This window comes from Myotis daubentonii, chromosome 2 (genome assembly GCF_963259705.1).
Source record: "Myotis daubentonii chromosome 2, mMyoDau2.1, whole genome shotgun sequence".
Classification (NCBI taxonomy): Eukaryota; Metazoa; Chordata; class Mammalia; order Chiroptera; family Vespertilionidae; genus Myotis; species Myotis daubentonii.
In genome coordinates, this window is record NC_081841.1 from 16,211,159 (window position 1) to 16,235,024 (window position 23,866).

The 23,866-nt window shown below is 42.7% G+C and overlaps 1 protein-coding gene across 3 annotated transcripts in view; it reads right to left on the reverse strand.

The window, feature by feature from the left end:
* ANO4 (anoctamin 4) overlaps positions 1-23,866 on the reverse strand; it is a 301,902-nt gene that overhangs the window by 232,685 nt on the left and 45,351 nt on the right. Inside the window, exon 1 of one of the 3 annotated variants that reach the window (XM_059681868.1) lies at positions 15,795-16,494. The exons of the other annotated variants lie outside the window; for them this stretch is intronic. The gene's annotated coding sequence lies outside the window, so the exon portion shown is untranslated. Of the gene's footprint in view, positions 1-15,794; positions 16,495-23,866 lie in introns of those variants that run through there. 3 annotated transcript variants of the gene reach the window in all.

A 23,866-nucleotide genomic window follows, 5' to 3' on the forward strand; every position in this document is an offset into this window, starting at 1 on the left:
AGCACTCAGTAAAATGTGAGGCAATGTATAATTTTCAGCCAATGTATAATTTTCAGCCATATTTAATTCATTTTCCCCACACTCCCAAGCCCCAGGATCTGAGGGTCCTTTTCTGTGTCCCCACAGTGTTCCTCTCCCATGTCAATCGCAATGGGCTGTCAACTTCTTATACTATCAGGGTCCTAATTACTATTTGCTGAAAATTCTCAGGATGTGAAACTGCTTAAAGTAAATTTAAATGCATCAATATTATTGCTCAAAAAAGTAGGTACCATTGATATATTTCCAATTAACCCTATTTTACACAGCTTCCCAGAGTAAGGAAATTCCCAGAATTCTCTATGGAACCATTTCATACATTTCAGGGTGGTTTGCAAGTACACACAGATGCATAAAAGGTAACCCTTTAGGACAGCGGTTCTCAACCTGTGGGTCGCGACCCCTTTGGCAGTCGAACAACCCTTTCACAGGGGTCGCCTAAGACCATCCTGAATATCAGATGTTTACATTACGATTCATAACAGTGGCAACATTACAGTTATGAAGTAGCAACGAACGTAATTTTATGGTTGGGACACAACATGAGGAACTGTATTTAAAGGGCCAGAAGGTTGAGAACCACTGCTTTAGGAGTTCATGATGGCCCACTCACCCTACTAACCGCATTGACTACTCTCGCTGAAGTGCCCCCCCCCCCCCCAGATATTGTTTCTTCATCTCCCTTTAAGACACTATTTCCTTAGCAGCAGTTATCTAATCTATACGTGTCCATTTTAGTTCCTAGGTTTATCTCCCTGCATCCTTTCAGCTCCAGGTGGGAGTCAGATGCATATCTTCCACCTCTCACGACCTCCAATGCCACCACCTTGGTCCATCACCACCTCTGTCCTGATTTCTGCACCAGCCTCCTCGCTGGTGTGCCTTCACCCTGACTCCCCACAGTCTGTTCCCCATGCAGCAGTAAATGAGATCCTTTCGAGGCTGCCAGTCAAATCATGGATCTCCTGTACTCAAAGCACTGGCTTCCCACCTCACTGTGAGCAAACTCGAATTCCTACCATGACCCCCAGCTCCCAGCCTCCTCCTCTGTCACTCTGCTCTTGGGCTCCTGGCCTCCTTGCTATTCTGTAATCAAGCCAAGAGCAATCTCTTCTCAGGGCAGGCCTTTGCACAGGCCGTTCCCCATGCTTGGGCATCTTTTCCCATACATCCCCTGGCTCACACCCTCGCTCCCCTGCTCAGGGCTCTGCTCAAATAGCACGTTGCTGAGACGACTGCCCTGGCCGGCATACTTCATGCCACCTTCGCTTTCCCCTTCATTCGGCTTCACTTACAATGGCCTGACATCAGTTTATTTATCAGCTTCTTTGTAAATCTCCTCCTACTTAAATGTAATCTCTTTGGGAGCAGGGAGCATATTTATTTTATATACTGCTGTATCCTGGGGCCTAGACTAGAGCCTGGCCTTTCAGATGATTGAAATGAGTAAATCTTACATAAGGTCCCTTTGTCATTCCTAATGCCTAATGAGAAGTCATCTCTCCCAGGGCCCACTATTATCATCTCCACACCAGTATCCCTCATTGCACACACCAGTCCTTCTAACTTGGACTGCATTTGGCTCTCAGAGGGATGTTATCTACAATCTGACCTTGTCTTTCTCCTGCTCAAAATTTTGTCCAGTGCCTACAGAATATAGCAAAACCTCCTTTCCCTGTCATATTACGCCTCTGGAGATCTGGCCTGAGCCTTCTGGCTAAGCTTCATCTCCGACATCGCCCCAAAGGATAAATTACGTGCAGCTCACTTTTGCCCCCAGTGTCTTTGCACTTGATCGTTTCTCTGTCTGGAGCAGCGTCCCCTGCTTTGCAACTCGTCCGAATGGTCTCAGGGCAGATGCTACCTCCTCTGCCCCAGGTCAGCCTTAAGCCTCCCCCTTCCGTGCTCTACCTCCACCTTGCAGATATTTTCAAGAAAGCACATTACCTTATTTTATTATAATTATTTATTTTCAGGTCAGCTGCCCGGTGAACAGCAGACCCCTTAAAGAAAGGGGCCATATCTTATTAGTATTCATATTCCTCACGCTTGGCCTACAGTAAGTGCTCATTAATTGCCTCCTGAGTTAATTATAGACAAATTAATAATAAGGCAATGATACAGAACATTTGCAGAAGGATCTGAGCAACTGGTGCTCTGAATTTGGGGATGTGAAGACATTAAATTCAGTTGCAAATTTAAAACAATGTTTTTTAGAGTTAGATGGGCAATTCAAAATATGGGCTTTTAAAGGAGCGATAAAAGAAACAAATGAGTCCATCCCACCTACATGTATAAATTTTCAGTATTTTCCCCAGGTAATTTTTTCATTCTATGGTGCCTAAAAAACACTCCCTTTCTCTTCTCATCCCTCAATACTCCTGGAAATGTGTGACGACTAGACAAGGAACAACCATAAAACCATTTTGAATAATTTATTTAAAGAAAAAATACTATACACACGTGTGTGTGTGTGTGTGTGTGTGTGTGTGTGTGTGTGTGTAGAAAGAATACTTTAAAAGACTACTGAGATTCATAAAAGAAGATCTGAATAAATAGTATATATATCCTGTTTGGGGACAGGTTGGAACAATTTCATTAAAAAAAAAATCTTCCTAAGATAATTTATAAATTTAATTTAACCTTTCCACTTGTATGCATGCATATAAGCATAACCAATGGACATAAGACACTGGGGAATAGGGGAGGCTAGGGGACTGTCTAGGGCGAGGGGATAAAATGGACACATATGTAATACCCTTTGTAATACTTTAAGCAATAAAAAAAATAAAAAATAAAAAAAAAACAAATAAAAAAAAATTTAACCTTTCCTTAAAACATGGTTTTTTTAAAAGAACTAGACAATTTCTAAAGTTCATACAAAAAAAAAAATAAACATGTAAGAAGATCCAGAAAATCCTGGAACAAAACAAATAAATAACAAGAGAAGACCAGCCATACCAGATACTAAAACACATAAAACCAGGGAAGTTAACAGTGTGGAGCCAGCCAACAAGCTGACAGTCAACAAAACAGAGCAGATTCTCCAAAAATAGTTCTAACTGCATAAGGGGATTTAATAGATGATGCTACCCTTTCAGGCAACCTTCACTCTGATCTAAGTAAACATCATCTTTCTCAGGGATTACGACATCCCAGGCTAGAGAAAGACACATTGCTCAAGAAATGATTGGAGGGAACTGGGTAGTTATTGGGGGAAAATAAAATTGAATTTCGATTTCATTACTACACCAAAGGTAAGTGTGAACTAACGACACAGACAAAAATAAAATCAGAAAAATACAAAAAAAAATTGTGAAAGAACCAGTTTTATGTGCCCAGAGTTGGTTAGGCTCTTTTAATTATTACCCCAAATCCAGAAACTACAAAAGACAACTTTAACTACATGAAAATAAAAAAAGTTCTTATGCTCAGAATATCACATATAATATCAAAAGACAAATGACAGATTAGGGGGGAAATATCTTGGGGGAAATCATAAGGAAATGCTAATTTGTTTAACATATGAAGAGCTCCCAAAAATCGAAAAGGCCAACACTCAACTTTTACAAGTGAGTTCACAAAAGGCACAAACAGACTGCTCACAGAAGAGGACAACACAAGGGAAAACATGAAAAGATGCTCAAATTAAACTCTTCACCTAGCAGACCAGCAAATATCAGAATGCCAGTGGGTTTAGCAGTGAGGAAGGACACAGGCATTCTCCGTTGCCGGTGGGAGAGTAAATTATCACATTTCTATCAATGTGGTAAGAGCTATCAAAATTTTAAACTCGCATGCCCTGTGACCCAGGCATCCATCCTACTTTTAGAAATCCTTCCTATACACTTACTGGCATATAACCACTTCTCCCTAGTCACTCTCCCCCCATCTATACCAATCCATCCTGTCAGCTATTCTCTCCAGGAAACTGCAAGCTACAATGCACCACCTGAGGAGCAACCATCCCTATCACCTCTCAAATATCAAAAACTTATAAAAATAGCCAGCTAGCATGGCTCAGTGGTTGAGCATCGACCTGTGGACCAGGAGGTCATGGGTCAATTCCGGTCAGGGCATATGCCCGGGTTGTGAGCTCAACCCCCAGGAGTGGGCATGTAGGAGGCAGCCAATCAATGATTCTCTCTCATTACTGATGTTTCTATCTCTCTCTCCCTGTCCCTTCCTCTCTGTTTAAACATATATATTTGCTGCCATCTTGCTCAGTTTCCTCTTTTATTGTCAGAAAGTCACTTACTGTGTCTAGTAGGTCCCTCCTCCCATGGATCCCTGTGGCCTGTATTCCTTCAGTTCCCCTGTTCATACATCACTGAGTCAGACTTACAATCCAAGTGAATTCCACATCACAACAAGCATTTAAATGACCGATAACAAAAACTGTGAAATCCGTCCAAAAAGCTTCATCATAAAACCATTAATCAGAGACATGAAGAAGAAAGGATGATCATAATTATTAAGGAAAAGTTCTGCTAAGCAAGCAAGCACACACATACTAGTACATCTGTGTGTACTTGCTTCCTAATACCAGAGAGAGAAATAATGATAATAACAAGTTAAACAATTGTTGGGCAATGTAAGCATCTTGAAGGCACTGAGCTAAGCACTTTCTCTGTACCATTTCATTTAACATCCCAGCAACTCAGTGAGGTAGAGGCTGTTAGTTATCCCCATTTTTATAACCGGGGACAATTATATACGTAGTGACTATGTAACCTGCACAAGATCCAAAGGTGAGTTAGCGGCAAAGGCAGGGTGGGAACTGGACTGTCTACCCCAGAGCCCAGCCTCATCACCACCAGGAGATACTTTCCTGTAAGTCCTAATTCTTTTAGAAGCAAGGTAGAACGAATGGGTGAAAAGCTTGCTTGGAGTAGAATGAAACTCTGATACTGGGTTAAAGATCACAACGAATAGAGAGTGGGAATTTGGGGAAATCCATAAATATTGCTTTTAGTTTCCAAGCACCATTTCCATTATACAACTCACCCAGATGTTCCACATTAGGCAGAACCTGTTTTGGTAAATGTTGCTCATTGATATACATATGTCTCTCTGGCTTTCCCTCCTTTCTTCCCAAATTGAAAAACCTTGCTAAATTGCTTTTGTGTTCACTTTCTAGTTCACTTCCACCTCCCTCTCCTAATGAGCTGTGTCAGAGCTCCCTGCACTCAAGTTACCAGGCTGCAGAACACCCCAACTTGCTCCCTTCAAACTCAAGCAAGAAACAGGTCCTTTTCTTCCCCACGTTCTTCATCTAAATTCTGACAACTTTACCCTTGAGACAAATACTCATGAGCCTTGAAGTCCATAGTACTTTTCCTTTCCACCAATTCAAGAACTAAAAGCTTGTTTATAATTCTTGTTCCTAAGTACTCCCAATTGTTTCAACTGCTAAACTTATCTAGGGGAGAAAACCCTCAAGACTGTGGTTTATGACAGACTAGATAGAAAGTAAATATAACAACAGTGAGCTAAAGGCAGTGAGTGGAGAGAAGATAATTTTAACATAATGTATAAGTTTTAAAAAAAATGGAAAGAAAGCCCAACTGTGAAGAGAATAGTAGCAAAGACAGTCTTCATTTTCTTTGTCTCCATAATGCTTACACACCCTGACATGCTCTGTAAAGGCTAAGGTCCTCCCAGCAAGATGTTGACTGTTTTGTTCACTTTGTCATATCTCCAGGGCCTAGAACTGAGCCTGGAGCAGAGTAAGTACTCGGCAAGTACTTGATAAATGAATGAGTGAATGCATGAAACTTTTATCTCATTATCACTTGCTCCATGAACAAAATGTATTTGCTTTCATGCTCTGTCCAGGATATCTTGAGATCCTCCTTGCCACCCCTCAATCTTCTGGGTTACTGTCAGGATAAGGAGTCATCTGATCAGATCCAATTCTGAGATGCACAAAACTTAACTTGCCACTCCCTAAACATATGTTACCTGATTCTTTCAGAAAAAGAAAAAGAAAAAACAACAACAACAAAGGAAGGAAGAGCCACACCAGAAATCATACTTTAGGGATGAACTTAATCATCACACACAGAAAATCCTAAGTCACTTTTCTTCTATATGAAACTAGCTTATGCATGCATATCCCAGCTGATTCATAAAATGATTGTATTCCTTGTAAATAGCATGAGTTAATTGCCAAAGAAATAGAAACATAACTAAGTTATAAGTAATAAAGCATCAAAGGGCCATGGGGTTTTTACACTCTGGACAGTGTATGAACAGATACTTCAGTGACCTCAATCTCTCTCTAAGTCCAATGGATTGATTTAGGTTAGATTTCCCGGCTTCATTTCCTTTGAATGTCAAAGCGTACCCTCAAGGGCAAAAGGGATGGTTGAGAAGCAAGCCTATGCAGTTGTGTACTGAGCAACTGCCCTTCTTCCCTGCTGAACACCGCCTTTTGATTTAATTAAACCTGAGGAGAGATTCCAAACAAATTTCCATTTGGCTTTTTCTAGACCATATTAATTATCTTCCAACTTTCAGAAACAGGCTGCCATTTAGATACTACTCCCATCTCCCCTAGCCAAAGATTCCTCACCTTCCTCTGCATTTTCCATTCCCCTTCCCTCAGCCCCACTCCCCACTCTGCCAACTGTCCCACCAAAGCCACCTCATTTTGACACATTATCAAATCTCTAGCCAGCTCCTCTTTCTAGAATGCCCTTTCTTCCCTCTGCCTTACTGTAAGTCTACAGCCTACTAAAATCTCTATTTATAACAGTCTGCATTGTAACCAGGTCATCGACACATGGAACAAATCCTTACTAATTTGTGGCCTTTTGGAGGACAGAAATTATGGTGTTACTTTTTTTTTTTCAATTTAAATCATTTTTTTTGTTTTTCAATTACAGTTGACATACAATATAATATTAGTTTCAGGTGTATGCCCGTTCATTAGACATAGTGACCGTCCCGATAAATCCTGTACCCATCTAACACCATACATAGTTATCAGAATATTACTGACTATGTTCCTTATGCTGTACTTTACATCCCCCTGGCTATTCTGTAACAACCAAGTTGTAGTTCTTAACCCCGTCACTTTTTTCGCCAATCTCCTAATCCCCCTCTCATCTGGCAACTGTCAAAATGTTCTCTATATCTATAACTCTATGTTCTGTTCTGCTTGTTTATTTTTTTTTTAGATTAAATCACTGATAGATATGCACTTATTGCCATTTTATTATTCATACATATTTTTACCTTTCTTTTTCTTTTTCTTCTTAAAGACTTTAATATTTCATGTAATACTGGTTTGGTGAACTCCTTTGGCATTTTCTCATCTGGGAAGTTCTTCATATGATCTTCAATTCTAAATGATAGCTTTGCTGGGTAGAGTAATCTTGATTGTAGGTCCTTGCTTTTCATCACTTGGAAGATTTCTTGCCAATCCTTTCTGGCCTGCAAAGTTTCTGTTGAGAAATCAGCTGACAGTCTTATGGGTAACTAACTGCTTTTCTCTTGCTGCTTTTAAGATTCTCTCTTTGTCTTTAACCTTTTGCATTTTTATTATTATAGGTTCCTTACACTATCCTCATTTTTTTAAATTCGTTTTGCTGTTCTGATTGCGTGCTTTTTGCTTCCTTATATTCCAAATCACTGATTTGATTCTCAGCTTCATCTACTCTACTGTTGATTCCCTGTAAATTATTCTTCATTTCTGATTGGTTGTTTTTTATAGTTTTCACATAATTTTTTATGCCACTGAAGTTCTCAGTAAGTGCACTGATCATCCTTATAACCAGTGTTTTGAACTCTACGTCTATTAGGTTGCTCATTTTCATTTTGCTTGGTTCTTTTTCTGATCTTTCATTTGGAACATGTTTCTTTGCCTCCTTGTTTTGACAGCCTCCCTGTGATTGTTTTTATGCACTAGGTATAGTTGCTACATCTCTGGGACTTGGTAGATTGGCCTTATGTAGTAGGTGTTCTGTAGGATCCAATGACTCAGCCTCCCCATCACTGAGCTGGGGCACTGCAGGTATGCCTTCCCCCGCCCCCAATTTAGGATGTGTACATTCTCCTGTTGTATTTGAGAGCCTTGATTGCTATTGGCACATCAATGGGAGGGATTCACCCTCAAGCCAGTCTACTGCAAGGACCGGCTATGGTCATTGACCACTGTGGAGGGTCAGCTACGCAGGGGCTTACCCCACAGAGCAGGACATACTTTAGCAGGGCTCTGGTGCCCACTGAGTTCACCTCTTGAGTGTGTTGCTTGTGGAGGTGGTTAAGGAGTGCTTTGACATGGTCTGAAGCTGTCCACAAGGTGCGCTGGCTCTGGGGTCTTCCAGGAGGTGCAGACCAAGGTCAGCTGCCACCTGTGTTCTGCCCGGTTAGCTACAAAGCAATCTGCAGATGGCTGTTACTTGTGCTGGGCTTGGAGATACCTTGCTGAGGCAAACTGAGAACCAAGGTGGTTGTTGCTAGTGCCAGGCCTGGGGCCACTTATCAATAAGTACCAGGCATTCTGAGGCCAGATGCTGTTTGTTTGAGAGATTTTAGGAAAGTCTAAAGAATGAGCCAAGATAGACCATTCATTTGGGAATGCCACTGGAAACAGCTTGGGTGAGCCCAAAAGTTGGGTGTGGCAGCGTCTCAGGGAATCACCAGGGTAGGGCAAATAGTTGATGGAGATTCAGATATGGTGCCTGCCAGTCAGCCCTGTGGAAGGGTAGAGGAGTCTCAAAAAGGGAACAATGGCTTCTGCCAGCATTTCTGTATAGCCAGCAGAGAGCTGCCGCTCTTGTCCTGATGCCAGATAATTCCTTTCCTCCCCCGACGTCCCTGGTACCCTTCGAGCTGTTAACCCAGTGCTGGAGCTCAGATGAGCAAGTCCGGGTAAGTCTGTGCATGGGCCCTTTAAGAGGACCTGCCTGGGGCTCCAGTAGCTTCCATCTCCCTCAGCCACAATTCCTGCTGGTTTGCACAGCCAGAAGTTTTGGGGACTTCTCTTCCTGGCACTAGAATCCTGAGATGTAGGACCATCCCATTTCACGTCTCCACCCCTCCTACCAGTCTCAGTGTGGCTTCTTCTTTAATTCCCTTGCTGTAGGACTTCCATTCATCTAGATTTCAGGTGGTTCTGAATGATGACTGTTCTCTAGTTTAGCTGTAATTTTGATGTGGTTGTGGGAGGAGGCGAGTACCACATTTACCTATGCTGCCATCTTGACTAGAAGTCTACCTCTTTTTTTATTTTTTAATCTTTCATTCCTGGGGACCTAACACAATGCTTTGCTTATAGAAGAAACTTAATAAATTCTTGCTGTTTACTTTTTTGGAACTCACTTGGAGGCAGAGACATTTTCTGAGGTTTGCTCAGAATTTCTAATGGCTGCCAAACTCTTGATCCTTCTCACTATAATTTATATAATCGCATTGCTCTGAAAAATCCCTTTTCTACATAGAGCAACAGTCACCAATATAAAACCATCACCACTGGTTTTAGATAGTCATTCCTAATCTACATGTTCAACAATTATTGGGTATCTGTTATAGCAGTCACTGAACTAGACCTTGCAGTACAGAGATAAAAATAAAGTCCCCGTCTTCAAGAAACAAAATGTCTATTTGGGAGAGAACCAAGTAGACAAATAATTACAGTATAGTCTATTAAGTCCTATGAAATCTTTGTACTAAGGAATGCAAGAGGCAGACGTGGTCAACCTAGTTCAGCTTTGTACAATAAGAGTCACACAAAGGTGATAAGTGTCAAAAAGCTTCCATGGGAGATGATATCTGAACTTGCCCTGGAAATTAGTCTGAAGAAACAGGAGAGACATTCCAGGTAGAGGAAAGAGACTGTGCAAGGCACTAAGGAAAGCGAGAGCTGCATATTTCTGAGCATTGCAAATGTTCTGGTTCTTCTGGAACACTCCAGGGGGCTTGCAGAACAAGAAGGCAAGGGTTGTCCATTTCGATGGACCTGGTATGCATGGCCAATTTTTTATATTGAAACTAGAGGCCCAGTGCACAGGTAGGGTACCTAGGCCTGGCCAGAGATCAGGGCCGATCAGGTTCCCCGCCTCCCAGCCTCCCCACCTCCTCCTTCCCTTGCTCCCTCAGCACACTGACACCGCTGGTCACCCACCATGTTCCATGCCACCCCCTGGTGGTGAGCACACATCACAGAGAACGATCGAACTCCAGGTCTCCTGGTCGAACTCCCGAGAGGACAATTTGCATATTAGCCTTTTATTATATAGGATTCTGCTTTTCTTATGAACATTTCAAGAATTTCATAAACACTATGCTTAAGTCTTCCCTCACGCTTGACTATTTAGTTGATTATTTATTTCTGTTTTGCAGAGGGGGTGATGCTTACTCACCTGCAATTTGTTCCATGGACACTATGCAATTCAGACTATCAATTGAGGATTCCAGGCAACAGGTAAGTTTGGCCAAAGAATGGGATTGTCATTTTTTAAGTCAGAACAATAGAGCAAACAAGCTTAGCTAATTAATCTCTTTTGTTCTAAGTCTATTTCTATTTTTAACAAAATCAGAAGCTAAAAATACTGTGTTGGAAAACTGTACAATATGTGTCGTGATGACAGCAAAGGTGTCTTTTTATCAAAAGAACTTCTCTGTGTAATAATCATGGGCAAGAACTATTTTTTGACTGGATTTTTTTTTTTTTTTGAGAAACCATGTGAAACAGTAAGCGATCACTGGCTGAGCATCAAAAGATGATCAACTCTGTGAATCATAACTAGATTCTGAACTTCCTCAAAGCAGTGGCTGCATCCGGCTGTCTCACCACTGATTTCAACTGTCTGACATTAGGGTGAACACAATAGGTGCTCAGTTAGTCTTACGTGAATAAATGGATGAAGGAATGAATCCATAAGCATCACCCCCTCTTTGCAAAACAGAAATAATCAACTAAATAATTGAAACATAAGGGGACACTTAAGCATAGTGTTCGTGTAAAATTCTTGAAATGTTCATAAGCAAAGCAGAATTTCAATATAAAAAATGCACTTCCACACGAGCATGAACAAATTACCATAAATATTTGCTTGATGTGACTCACTCTGACTGGTACAGCCACGTAATCTGCCTGAAATGAACCCAGAAATAATGGACCCCAGTGAGTTAGATACCACAAGGCAGTTTTGTGAGCAATGAAAGACACAGCAAGTATCAGCTGTGTTTCATCCCCACACCAAGAATGAAACAGGGGTCTGAGGAAACCCACGAACATTGCACTGAACTGTCCTGCCCAGGCGCTAACCAGGTCTCCTACCCTGAGGAAGGCACTTAACTTCCCTGGGCCCCAGCTTCCCTGTCTCGAAAGGAAGAGGGTAGGTGACCTCAAGGTCCCTTTGGATGGTAAGGAGAGACATTTCAAGGCGTCCCAGGGTCAGCAGCTGATCATCATATACACATGAGCCCTGTCCACGAAGGTTCACCATTACCACACTTTGATAGGCATGTCACTGCCGTAGTTCTGTGGGCTTTGTAGGGTCAAGGGAAGGTATAGCCCATCCCTTCCAGGATGAGTCCGCTGCTTTAGAAATTACCATCTACCTAGTCACTATCAGAGGTACAATAACAGTTCACAATTTGTACTGGGTGGGGGAGCCCTCTGAGATCATCTGGCCCCAGCCCAATGTAGAAGACATGAGTTTGAGTCTTACAGCCAGTTAGCAGCTAGAGCTGGACTAGAACCTGGGAGCCTGAAGTCATCCTGTTGTGACTGGCCGGGGTCTCTCATGATCTCCAGGCACTCATTCCCTCTCTGACACTCACAGGAGGTCCCCAGTGGGAGACCAACTGGGAAAATATAAGTGAATTCCTGCTGTATTACAATATGTCTGCTTTCTGTGAGAATGGCTACTGGGCTCCATAAACTGGAAGGTCACTTAAGCAGATGCCTAATTAAGGGTCAAGGATTTCTATTAGAGAAAAGGCTCTCAAAACCTGTCACTCTGTGTTTTTTTACCAATCTCTTAGCTCTTCAGACTTAAGAGCCAATGGTATTTCTGGAGAATTAAATGCTAACTATAGGGAAGAATATTCCCCTTTCATCTTGCATTATTTTGGGGCTGTGATTTGGGTCTTCTCCAAACTTCTGCCATCTCCCTCTACCACCCATGAGACAGAACTTGTGACACAAACATTTATGACAGCCTGGTTAGGTTGTTATACTACTGAGGACATGATTTGTTTCTGCAAAGCTGATCTAATGACCGTAGTCCTAAATGAATTCAGTAAGGAAGCACGGATCGAAATGCAGCATTCCACACGGCTCCTGAGCATTTCTCCGTTGTTATACAATCTGTCTGAGTTGCCAATTGCAATAGCAAGTTCCTTTCAAAGTAGATCACCATAGCTGGTGTCAGAAGTGGTTTTGAATCTCTGTTAAAGCATGGTCCTCCCTCTGAGCAGCTTTATGTGGGAGTTGTGCATTACTCATTTTACTCAGTAAAAAAAAAAAAAAAGAAAAAAAGGCTTGCGGAGAATAAAGGGGATATATGGATTTAATTGCATTGGGAAAAGCAACAGAAAAATTCAGCCAACATCCTTAATGATACTGTTCATTCAATTCCCAGAGAAACGTTATATCACATAATCAAATGATTTTACTTGGTATCACCCATAAACTCCCCCTCTTAACACAAAGACCTTTTAGATAGTAAACATGTAAGGATTTAAGGGCAGTCCAACCTACACAGACGCAGAGTGTCATTAATTAAAATGCAAAACGGATTCTATTTCTGGTCCTGGCAATCAGCTATGGGAAACAGTTTCAATGACAAGAATGTCTGCAGAAGCATGAGGTTATATTTATATTAATGGGAGCGATTTCTTCTTTCAGTTACGTGATTACAGGCTGAACACTGGAGTTTGGTTACGAAAAGAGAAGCTGTAGCCACCTCTTCATTAACCGCCAATTTTCACTGTCTGAGTTTATATGTGTACACATATGCAGGGTCACGTATAGAAACATATATAAAGCGAAAGTGGGAAAGGAAGAAAGCAGAAAGAAAGAAAATAAAACTGGAAAGCAGTGACTCACAATATAAGCTGCGGGTTTCAAATGAAAAACAACACCGAAAAGAAACAGAGTAAGAACACTGTTTCAATGATAGCTGTCATTAAGAAATGTGCAAAGTGCATAATTGCCTCGGCAACCAATCGAGGCGATTCTAGAGCTGTTTCAAATAACTTTGATTTGCTAGGGTTGCAGGCAAAATCAGTTGCAAGGCACAGCAGCTAAATCAGCACGCGCAAATAAAATGTTGCAGTGACTTCATCACACCAAGAGGCTCTGCTTTTGTGCATTTTTCCTGCAGTAGTTTTCTATGCTGCCGCTGGAGATCCTGCAAAGAAATTAACACGACACTATGCCCTGAGACAAGGAAAGGCTGAAGAATGGCTCTCCAGATTCAAAGAAATTCCCAAAGGTGTTATATGGAGGAGGGGTGTGGGGGGTGGGAAAATCCCTACCAGGAAAAAAAAAAAGTTAGCTAGAGGATAGAGAATGCTAAGCAATTTCTCAGTATCCCAGAAATGTTTCTTCTAGTCTCTAAGTGAGCATGCTGCAACTATTAAAAATATGAACACATAATAGTCACAAGTAAACAGTACATTAGTGTCTCTGCGCATATATATATATATATATATATATATATATATATATGCAGTTCTGATTGCAGAGATAAACATTGTTCAGCAAAATAAAACAAGTCTAGGAATTAATCTCGCAGCTAAAGTTGCTACCAATCAAAATGAAGTCTTTCCTAGTCACATCTGAAATTGCCCGCAGTGTGAAATAAGTGTCTAATTCCATGACACCCAAGCTGATGAATACTTCAAGCTGAGTTGCCAAGCACCTGATAAAAATCCTTGCAACGGGACCAAAAAAATTTAAGCAAAATAAGAAAACACTATTAAGGACGAAAGCAAACAACTAAGCATTAAAGAATCATCAAAGGAGCAGAGAACTCTGCCAGTCAAAGCACTATCTTGCAGGGAACCCTAATCCGGGTAGGAAAGAGTGGATGTGAAGACAGCTCATCTCAACAATGCTGAAAGTAACTGAAACATTGTTTAAGGATTCAGAGATTGCAGTCTGCAAGGATCTAAATTTGTTGCTGTTGCTGTTAACTCACTGTGCTTTTACTCTGCAACTGGACTATCATTTAAATAAAGAGCAAGAATTTGCAGATATGTATATGCATGCTTCCATATACGCAAAGAACCCTCCACCAAAATTAAAACACCAAACGTTGTTACTCAGGACCCAGGGAAAAGCATATGTCATCACCACTATTCTAAGAAAAAATCCACACAGATGGTGGAAACAAAAGTGGTGAGAATGAGCAGGACATTAAGGAACTTTACATTCCAAACTCCCAGGCAACAGGGGGAGAGACCAGCAACTTCATTCCACAGCTTTTTCCTCCTTTATGACCCATCCCCCACCCCCCAAATCACATGTCTGAGCACAGTATCCTATAAACCACAGTCTGAATTGCGTGGAATGGGAAGCTTCCTGAGAGTGAAATGGACCAGAATTAGACATGAGAGAAGCTGACCCATCTCTAGCCCAAGACTAGGAAAGAACGAAGCCGAATTACAACTGTGACGTTTATTCTCTGGGATGCTGCATTGACCAAAATACTTCAACACACCTGCTACCAAAAGTTAAAAAAAAAAAAAATTAAAAGAGGAAGAAGAAAATGTCCCTGTGAAGAGAGACCCCTTCAATCACAGGCTCCACAAGGTGAGAACTGTACCAAAATGTTCTCGGCGTCCTTTGGGCTTGAAGTTGTGGCACTCGCTGCAGCAAGCCTCGGGAGACCAGGTGAACCATCAGACCCTCTTCCAAGAGGAATGCCCTGGGGTAAACAATCTGCCCGTGGACACTGCAACACGCATGTTCTTCCTTGGAAACCTATTTTCTCTTAGAAAAGTCTAACCGTTCTCACAGCCTCACAGCAGGTTACCTCCCAGCGGGAGGATGAAACTATGTTGTCAACTCAAAAAGGTTCCCATCGTCACTGACACACCACCCTCCGAACAGGATGCAAAATATGGTTTGCAGAACAGGCACCCTGAGACTCCAAAGGGAAAGAAGCGATGAGGTCATGCAGTCTACCCCTGTGAGCCGGTGCAGGATTCCTCCCGCCGCCAATGTTATTGCCCAAGTTGTTAAAGCCACAGGACCCAGGGCCATCCTGGACCCACCGGCAGGTGTGCAAAAGCACCACTGCCCGCAGCGGACTCCGACATCACTCATGCATGTGCTCGCCTGCACCCGGAAAGATGGAAGAGTTTGCTCCGTGGGTGGATCAGCCCCACGCCTTCCAGATTCCCAGAGAGTGCCCCTCCAGATGCCAAGAATTCATCTTGCCCAAATGTGCCAGTGCCCCCTGCACAGATCCCCTGCACGCTGCTGCAATTCACCAGCCTGAGCACATTTCCCCAGCTGCCGCTTCAAGGACAAAGAGAGAGAAGTGCTTATGTTTCCATCACAGCCCAGGAGCTGGGGTTTCTGGCAAAGGATAAAAATCAAGAGGCAAGCAATCCGGACAAATGACTCCTGGCCTTTTAGGGAGCTCCCCTGACATGGATGCATGTAAACAGGGGGACCGCAGAGAGGTCACCAAGCTGAGCTGGGAAGAGCGAGCCAGCGAGAGAGACGGCGAGAGAGAGCGTTCCCTTCACTGCCGCAGACCAGCTCATTCAAGGCAAGCACTTACCATAAAAATAGAGAGAGTCAACAGAAGGAGAGGGATCCTTCCTCGGTTCTCAGGCAAGAAAAGAAATCCACCATCAAGCTCCAGGCAGGGCTGGGGATGCGGCCAGCAAAGTGATGGAAGGCGATAAAACCACCACACAGGAGTCCTTTGCAGCCTCCCCAGGGGCCCGCATACAGTTGTCTGTGCTGTAAAAACCCTGAGAAGTCTGGAGCAGGACTCTCCCGAGAGCGAGCCGGAGTGAAAGCAGCCTGGCGGATTTCAGCAGCCTCAGAGCATCACGCCCAGGACTGGTCCTCCCCCGGGTGCAGGGGCGGCAAGGTCTGGGGAGGCTGAGCAGCGCACCGGGCTGGGGTCAGGAAGGCGAGAAGAGGAGCCTCTTTGGCGTGGAAGGAACCGCCAGCGAGAATATCAGTATTCCACATCAGTTACTGCCAGCGACCAATCAGCCCAGCCAGGGGGCCGTGTCAGCGTGACAGGAGAGCAGCCGCCGATGACAGCCGGTTCTGAGAGGCAGAACAGCCCCCTGCCTCCACAGAAGTTTAGAAAGATGGGCGGTTTACCTTCCACCCAGTTGCTGATAAGATCTGCTTGTTATTAAAACCAAGAAGCAACGCCCCATAGTTACACCAGCCACTCGGGAAGTCTCCTGCACAGCCCACAGCACCTGTATCAGAAGCCGACCTGAAACCCACTCTAAATGATGGCGACGGCCTCTCACAGATCAGGCAGCCCCGCTCATGTGCCCAGAGAGGTCACGACGAGGACGGCAATGGCACTTTGCCCAAAGCGCAGGATGACATGACCAGGGGCCGGCCTCCCTATGTCACAAGTGAGAAATGTAGACAGGAAAGGTTAAGGGTCTCTCCAGAAATTTGCATCTCTGTTCATTCATTTTCTTGTGCAATCTGTTCAGGACGCGTTTATAAAGATAGCTAACATTTTCCTCTGAGGTCTCTGAACTCACCCATCAGACACAGACTATGTGGTTCTGAATAAACAACCCTGTAGCATAATTCACAGTGTCACTGAAGTTTGGGAAAGTCTGAGCTAGACTAAGGGAAGCAGCAGAGGAGAAATCCCACACTGGTGACTAAAGGATGAGTGAGGAATTTTACACTCCTCCCACTTGCCTTTCCCCCCATTCTATTTTAATATGAAACCTATACACTCAGTACCTATATTAATTACTTAGAGCTCGCTGATGATTAAATTGGGGAAGCAAGTTCTAAAGTTAAATGCCAGTCCAATTGGACTCCACAGTAAAACATCAGAACTTTTTTTTTTTTTTTAACTTGGAGAGATTGCTCTTGGGTCACCTGGGGTGTGTGTGTGTGTGTGTGTGTGTGTGTGTGTGTGTGTGTGTGTGTGTGTGTTTTGTTTTGTTAATCCTCACCTGAGGATATTTTCCCCATTGACTTTTAGAGACTGTGGAAGGGGGAGGGGGCGGAATGTAAGAGAGATACTGCAATTGGTTGCCTCCCATATGGACCCCAACCGGGGTCTGGGATTGAGTCTGCAACCCAGGTACCTTCCCTTGACTGGAACTGAATCTGAGACCCTCTGGGCATGCAGGCCAGTGCTCTGACCACTTAGCAACACTAGCCAGGGCCTGGGTCACCTTTTTATCTTTGCAGGAAAGGTTAATTCCCTTGTGCTAGCAAAGAGTTAATCGGAAAATAGAAATATCCCTGAGTTTGTTTTTCAGGTGACTTCCTTGATACAGTTTTTCATTTTAGTTCTCTGCTTTTACCTCCAAGATGAAGTATCATCTGGACATTTGGTTGCGATGTCTACGCAGAGGCAAGCTCACTCTGAGGAGCCTGGATACAACAGCTTAAAACCAGGGTGGGGCTCCCAGGGAACAGTTAACTCAGCACCCAAGTGCGACCCACCAGGAGGCCATTCAAATGTTCTGCATCAAAGATACATGTAATAAAATTGAATTTTTGCAACGAGGAAAGGATGCGGTGTCAGGGCAGTCCTATGTACATTAACTAGGAAATCCTGGGAGCCTGACTCTCAAATTCTGTGCTATTGTTCACTTCAGTGCAACTGAAGTGAGCAAACATTGAAAAGGCAGCCACTATGTGTCAGGGGTACAGAGATGAGTGGCAGGCCCTTCCTTCAAGATAGTCTCAAGGACAAATTAAAAAAATTTTTTTTCCAAAATTTCAACACTGTGATGCTTGCCAAGACAGAAAATGTTCTACTATTTTAATGTCCCTCAGCTAAAACCAAACCATGAGGTTGGACTTTAGACTCAATGTTCCAATTCAGCCTAATAAGGTGTTTTCTCATCATCAAAACCATTTGGGAAATATAAATGCACAAATCATTTTTTTAATCTAATTGAAACATGAAAAGGGTTTTTTAACTCCATGTTTGCTTTTATCAGCATCATCAGTTTCTGACCCTGCAAAAACATGGCCAGCATAACAAAGACTATATTTAATAAGGGAATATGATTTCAAGCTCCCAAAGTAATTGAGATTAATACTGTTTGCGGAACAGATTCAATACCTTGAATATATCGGGTGAAAATGAAGCATGCAAGTGATAAAACTGCAGAATTATAAATTACTTAATAGGTTAAATAATTAAATTATATAACAATCCGTCAATTAAAGCAGGCATTCCGGTCACTTACTCAAATGTAATTAATTTTTAAAGTTTGGCGACTCCTCCACTCCTCCCTCCTCAAGAGAGGACAGAAAACACCTCATGTTTCAGACAGCGACAAACACCAATTAATCTTTGTAAAGTACAAAATATGTAGCCAAGTCGATTAAACATGGGACAGTTTGGAGGACTGTCTTTGCTCACTGGTGGGGCACTGGTACCGAACGCCTAATGGGTTTTCAATAGCTACTTGTTAGATGGCCATGTGAATGGCCAAGTGACTCTGGCGAACATTCTACAGCAGCATGATTTAATGCCTTTTAAGACTCCAAAGTTCTCTGAATGATGTGGCTATACCTGCCATTTGTTTAAGAAGAAAAAAAAGATAGCTTTCTCAGAAAATGTGCTTCAGAGCCTCTTGCTGACTGAGCTTTCTACAGTCTGAAAGACAACGATTCTTTAAAGCTCAGTCTTTCAACAACAAAACTGGATTCTACCTTCCGTAAAGAGCCTGAAGAGAAAACAGAAAGACACGCCTCTTTTCCAGATCACCATGACACCGTGGTTCCTTACCTGACATGCACATTCTCCACCAGCAATCAGTGGGAGGACTAAAATGAAGAGGGCACAGGGTGCGCTGTTACTCTTTCCTCACCAGAGGTCACTGGCTAAGAATAATTTCCCCAAAATGCTTAGTAGGCGGGCTCTCCTCTATTCAACAGTTCCAAACACATAAAAGGTAAGTAACCTGCAGCACATAAATAGAGCCATAGCATCCACGTCTTCAAAAATTCCTTTGCCCTCAGCATTTCCCAACCTGAAGAATCCTATGGGGTCATCAAAGATCAAACCATAAAGAAAGAATAAGAACACAGACCTATAACTTTTTCTTCTGTTTTTGAGGCTAGAAAAATAAATCAATGGCCAGCTTGAAGAGTCAGGCAGAAATGGAGCTGAGTCTGGGGAAATCAAAATACGGAGCACAAGTACACGTGTGTATGTGTGTGTAAATGTGTGTGCGTGTGTATGTGTGCGCACGCAAATGGAAAACTAATGTGTGCATCCAAAATCCAGTTGGTGTATCTCTATATCCAATTAGTCCTTCAGTCTCATTGGTGTCATTGCCACATTTCTCTTCAAGACATAACAAGAACAATCCAGAGCCTTGTTCTTGCTCCTCAACTATTACAGTAGCTTCTAGAACAGCCGTGGGCAAACTACGGCCCGTGGGCCGGATCCGGCCCGTTTGAAATGAATAAAACCTAAAAAAAAAAAGACCGTACCCTTTTATGTAATGATGTTTACTTTGAATTTATATTAGTTCACACAAACACTCCATCCATGCTTTTGTTCCGGCCCTCCGGTCCAATTTAAGAACCCATTGTGGCCCTCGAGTCAAAAAGTTTGCCCACCCCTGTTCTAGACTTACCCGATTCAATCCTCCCCTTGCCAACAACATTTGCTTTCTAAAACACAGCAAATATAATCATGCCATTCCCATGCTAACAAGCCTGGGATGGTAAGGCCAATTATAGCACCTCCTGAGCCTGGCATTCAAGGCCCCCCTACCATCAGACTTCCATCTACCAGCATCATTTCCCACCATTACTTCCTATACACCCCACGCTCTCCAAACACGCGCTTACTTACTATTCCCCAAAGACACCATATCCTTCTATTGTAATAATCTCTTTTTCCTAAACCTTTCTTGCTTTTTTTCTCCCTGGGGAAACCCTGCTATTCATCCTTCAAGGCCCAGTTTTTGGGTCATCTTCTTGGTACGGCCTTCCCTGAATTCCCCAAAGTACTTAATTACGTCTTTCTCTGTATTCCTATAGTATTTTTTTTCTTGGCTTGTATTACAGTGCAAACAGCACTATGCTACGTTAGTACCTTCCAACCTACTTAATTGGGCTCCTGTGATATTCCCAGCGTCTGGAACACAACAGTTGCTCAGTAAATACATGATGAATGAGTCCATCTTTTATGCCTCTTCTTCAGTGAAAAGCACTTTGAGGAAAGTACAAATCTGTCTTCTGGCAGCCTGGAGGACTACAAGCTTCTGAGTCATAAATATCTCCTCCTTCAATCTGGGGTTTCTGTGGTTTGAGGAGAGAGCCCTCAATTAGAATCAGAAGAGCCACGTTCCAGCCCTGTTCCCAGTATCACCTCAGGTAATCTCTTAAGTGAGAAAAGTAAAACCTGTCCTGATTATCTTTAAGGGCTCTTCTGAGCTACAAATAAGACCCTGCAAAGTAATTTACAAATTATAAAAGTATGTGATATCGGCACAATTACTACCACTGTCATCATTGTTTGACAGTCATTGTTGTTAACATCCCATCAAAGCCACCCCACAATTCATTAAAGCCAGCCTAGGAGGCCAGTGACTCAGCATTTAGTCATTCCAATTGTCTTGCTTCAATTCCCCTGGTCTGCAGTTGGGGGAGGGATGGAAAAGCAGGAGGCCCTGACTTAGGTCCTAGCTCTGCAACTTCCTAGCTATATAGGCCTGGTCTCTGAGATCTGGTTACTTCCATTTTCTAAAAGCAACAATGCCTACCTCATTACATTGCTGAATGAGATGAGGTATACATCTATATGTAGTACATATATATCCTATATAATAAAAGGGTAATATGCAAATGGACCAAACAGCAGGACGACCAGTCACTATGATGCGCGCTGACCACAATACAGGAGCTGCCCCAGCCCGCAGGCCCTGATAGCCTGATGGAGACCTGCCGGCCAACCTCTTGGTCTCTTCCCCCCAGCCAGCACAGCAGGCTCTGTCTGATTACCCAATGGTGAACAGGGAACGGGGGGGGGGATGGCCTAGGACCATACCCACGTATGAATTTCGTGCGCCGGGCCTCTAGTCTATTATATTTCTGAGTCTCTAATAGCATTCCAAGACTGCTTGGCAAAAGGTAGCCATTTTCCCTGACTCTAGAATATCTACATACCCTCCAACCATTGCCCTCCTTCTGTTTCTTGAGCTCAAAGAGCTCATTCCCACCCCAGGGTCTGTGTCTGTTTCCTCTGCTCCACCCTTTTCCTTAGATCCGGGCACAGCTTGTCAAAAAGGATTCCTTGACCCCATCAATCATTTCCCAGCACAGTACTTTCTTCATCCTTCTCATAACACCTATCTCAATCTGTGACCATTTTATTTCTTTGATTGTCTATTTAACATTTGCTCTCTGCAGTACAATATATGCTTCTGTTAGCCAAGAATTTTTTATTTGTGCTTCTCATTGTGCCCAGAGACTAAAATAGTGTCCAGCACATAATATATACTTGGGAGACATTCTTGAGTATTTACAGCATGATCCAAGTTTTATAGTTGTTCCCATGTTCGTTACATCTGCACAAAGTTCCAATTTTCCTTAACTACTGAAGGGGAATGAAAGCTTGAAGGTCACTTACAGAGGGAGTACCACAATGTTCAAATTTATACAGATAGTTAATAATGTGTAACACTCAGTAACAGACATTAAAAATGTTATGACAAGGATCACCTATCAGTAACATGCCCACTCCTGCCTCATTAGAAACAAGGATTACACAAGAATGGCAAGCTGACCCTCATCTACATAACTGGGACTGAAATATTGAGCAAATATGGTAGGTTATGTTTATTGAATAAATCAGGAGGTTTATTCAATCTTTATTTCACATTTTGTGTTAAAATTGCTCTATTCCAAGCTGATCTTCAGAAGAAATTGACAAGGTCCTTGATCTCTAAAGCATCAACTGGAACAAATGGTTTCAGAGGATCAAGAGCCCAGGAATCTAGACAATTTCTCCTTCCTCCCAGGGAGCTGTCTGGAAAGTGAGATCCAGAAATCCTCCCAAGCCTGACCATGTCATCCCTGTTTTCTGATTAGCCCAGCCAGAGAGGAGGCCTGATAAATAAATAACCATGGCAATCCTTTATAATGTATGAAGGTTACTTTCTCGTCGTCATCTGGAAGGACACAGTTTTCAATGAGAGTATTTTCACATTAGCAATAGCATGCCAATCTACCAAAGAGTCGTGAATTTGTCATTGGCAGGAAATAGCAAACAGGTAACTTTAAAAAAAAAAAAAAAGAATGAACATTCTAGAAGGAACATTCTAGAATGAACATTGAACACACATTTTCCTCCTAAGCCTGTTCTTCCTCTGGCTTTCTTTTTTCCTGTTTAAGAACATCACTATCTACTCTGTTGCCCAAAGAAAATGACATTTATTGGACTCTTACATAGAAGACTGCTTAGACCACTTTTTAGGGTATCTAGAGATGTCAGTGCCATCTTTACGTTAACTCATCTTATCCATGTCACCTCCTGAACATTTCTTTCTTCCTTCCGTCCACTGCCCAAATCTAGCCACCAAGTCTCCCTGGGCTAATGTGATAGCCCCAGAAGCAATCACCCTACCTTGAGTCTCACTCTGTCCAATCCATCCCTCCCAGCTACCTAAGGATTTTTAAATGAAAACACCATCATATCATCTCCCACTAAAAACTATTTTCTGCTCCTTACCACATGCAGGAAGAAGGACACCCTTAACCTATCACGAGAACCCCCCGTGACTGTTCTCCTACCTTTCACCTTGCCATTACACCCCACTTGGGTCCTCCCATTCATCCATGTCCTAATACTCGGAACCCGCCAAGCTACTTCATTTCAGGGTCCTGGCATAAGCTTTTCCATTACTTAGAGTTTCTTGTCTCTGCCTTATTCTCCAAGACCCAACTCAAGCATCTGCCTCCTCTTGGAAGCATTCCCTGACACTCACTCTCTACACTCTAATCAAGTTAACCATCTCCAAGTCATGGCACTGATCACATAGCATTAAAACTAGAAAGTCCTAGTCCTGAGTTTTACTCACCTTTGTAACCCCAAAAACAAACTCTCCCTGGAGAAACTCAAATACAAGGTTACAGAACGTCTAGGTCTCACAAGACTATTCCCTGAGGAATAACAGAGTATCTTACCTATCTGTCTAACTTCTCAGCTTATTAAAATGCCTGGCACATATGGATGCTCAGTATATATTTTCGGAGTTGGTTTTAATAGGATTGACAAAAAAAAAATAGATCCTTCAATTCAAGGAATTTAGAAATCCTCCTGAGCTGATTTCTAATTAGCTCATTTTAAAAAAAAATTACATCTAAAAATTCTCCTCCTTGAGATTATAAAACACCACAAGCATTAATTTACTCCACAAAGATTCGTCCCCTGAAGCTCCCCGCTTTTAATGGTAACCCAACTAATTGAAGTACCTTAGGGAAAATAAAGATTCCAAACATACTTTCTACTTTGAATTGCCTGGCAGAGCAAAGGGTATTGATTCTCTCAAACAGATGGGGCTTCCTGGAGATGTTTCACCAGCATTTCAGTTTTGAGGGGGAAGAGCCCTGTCCTTCTAAGTGCAAAATTCCACTGTTAAGAGCAGGGCTACT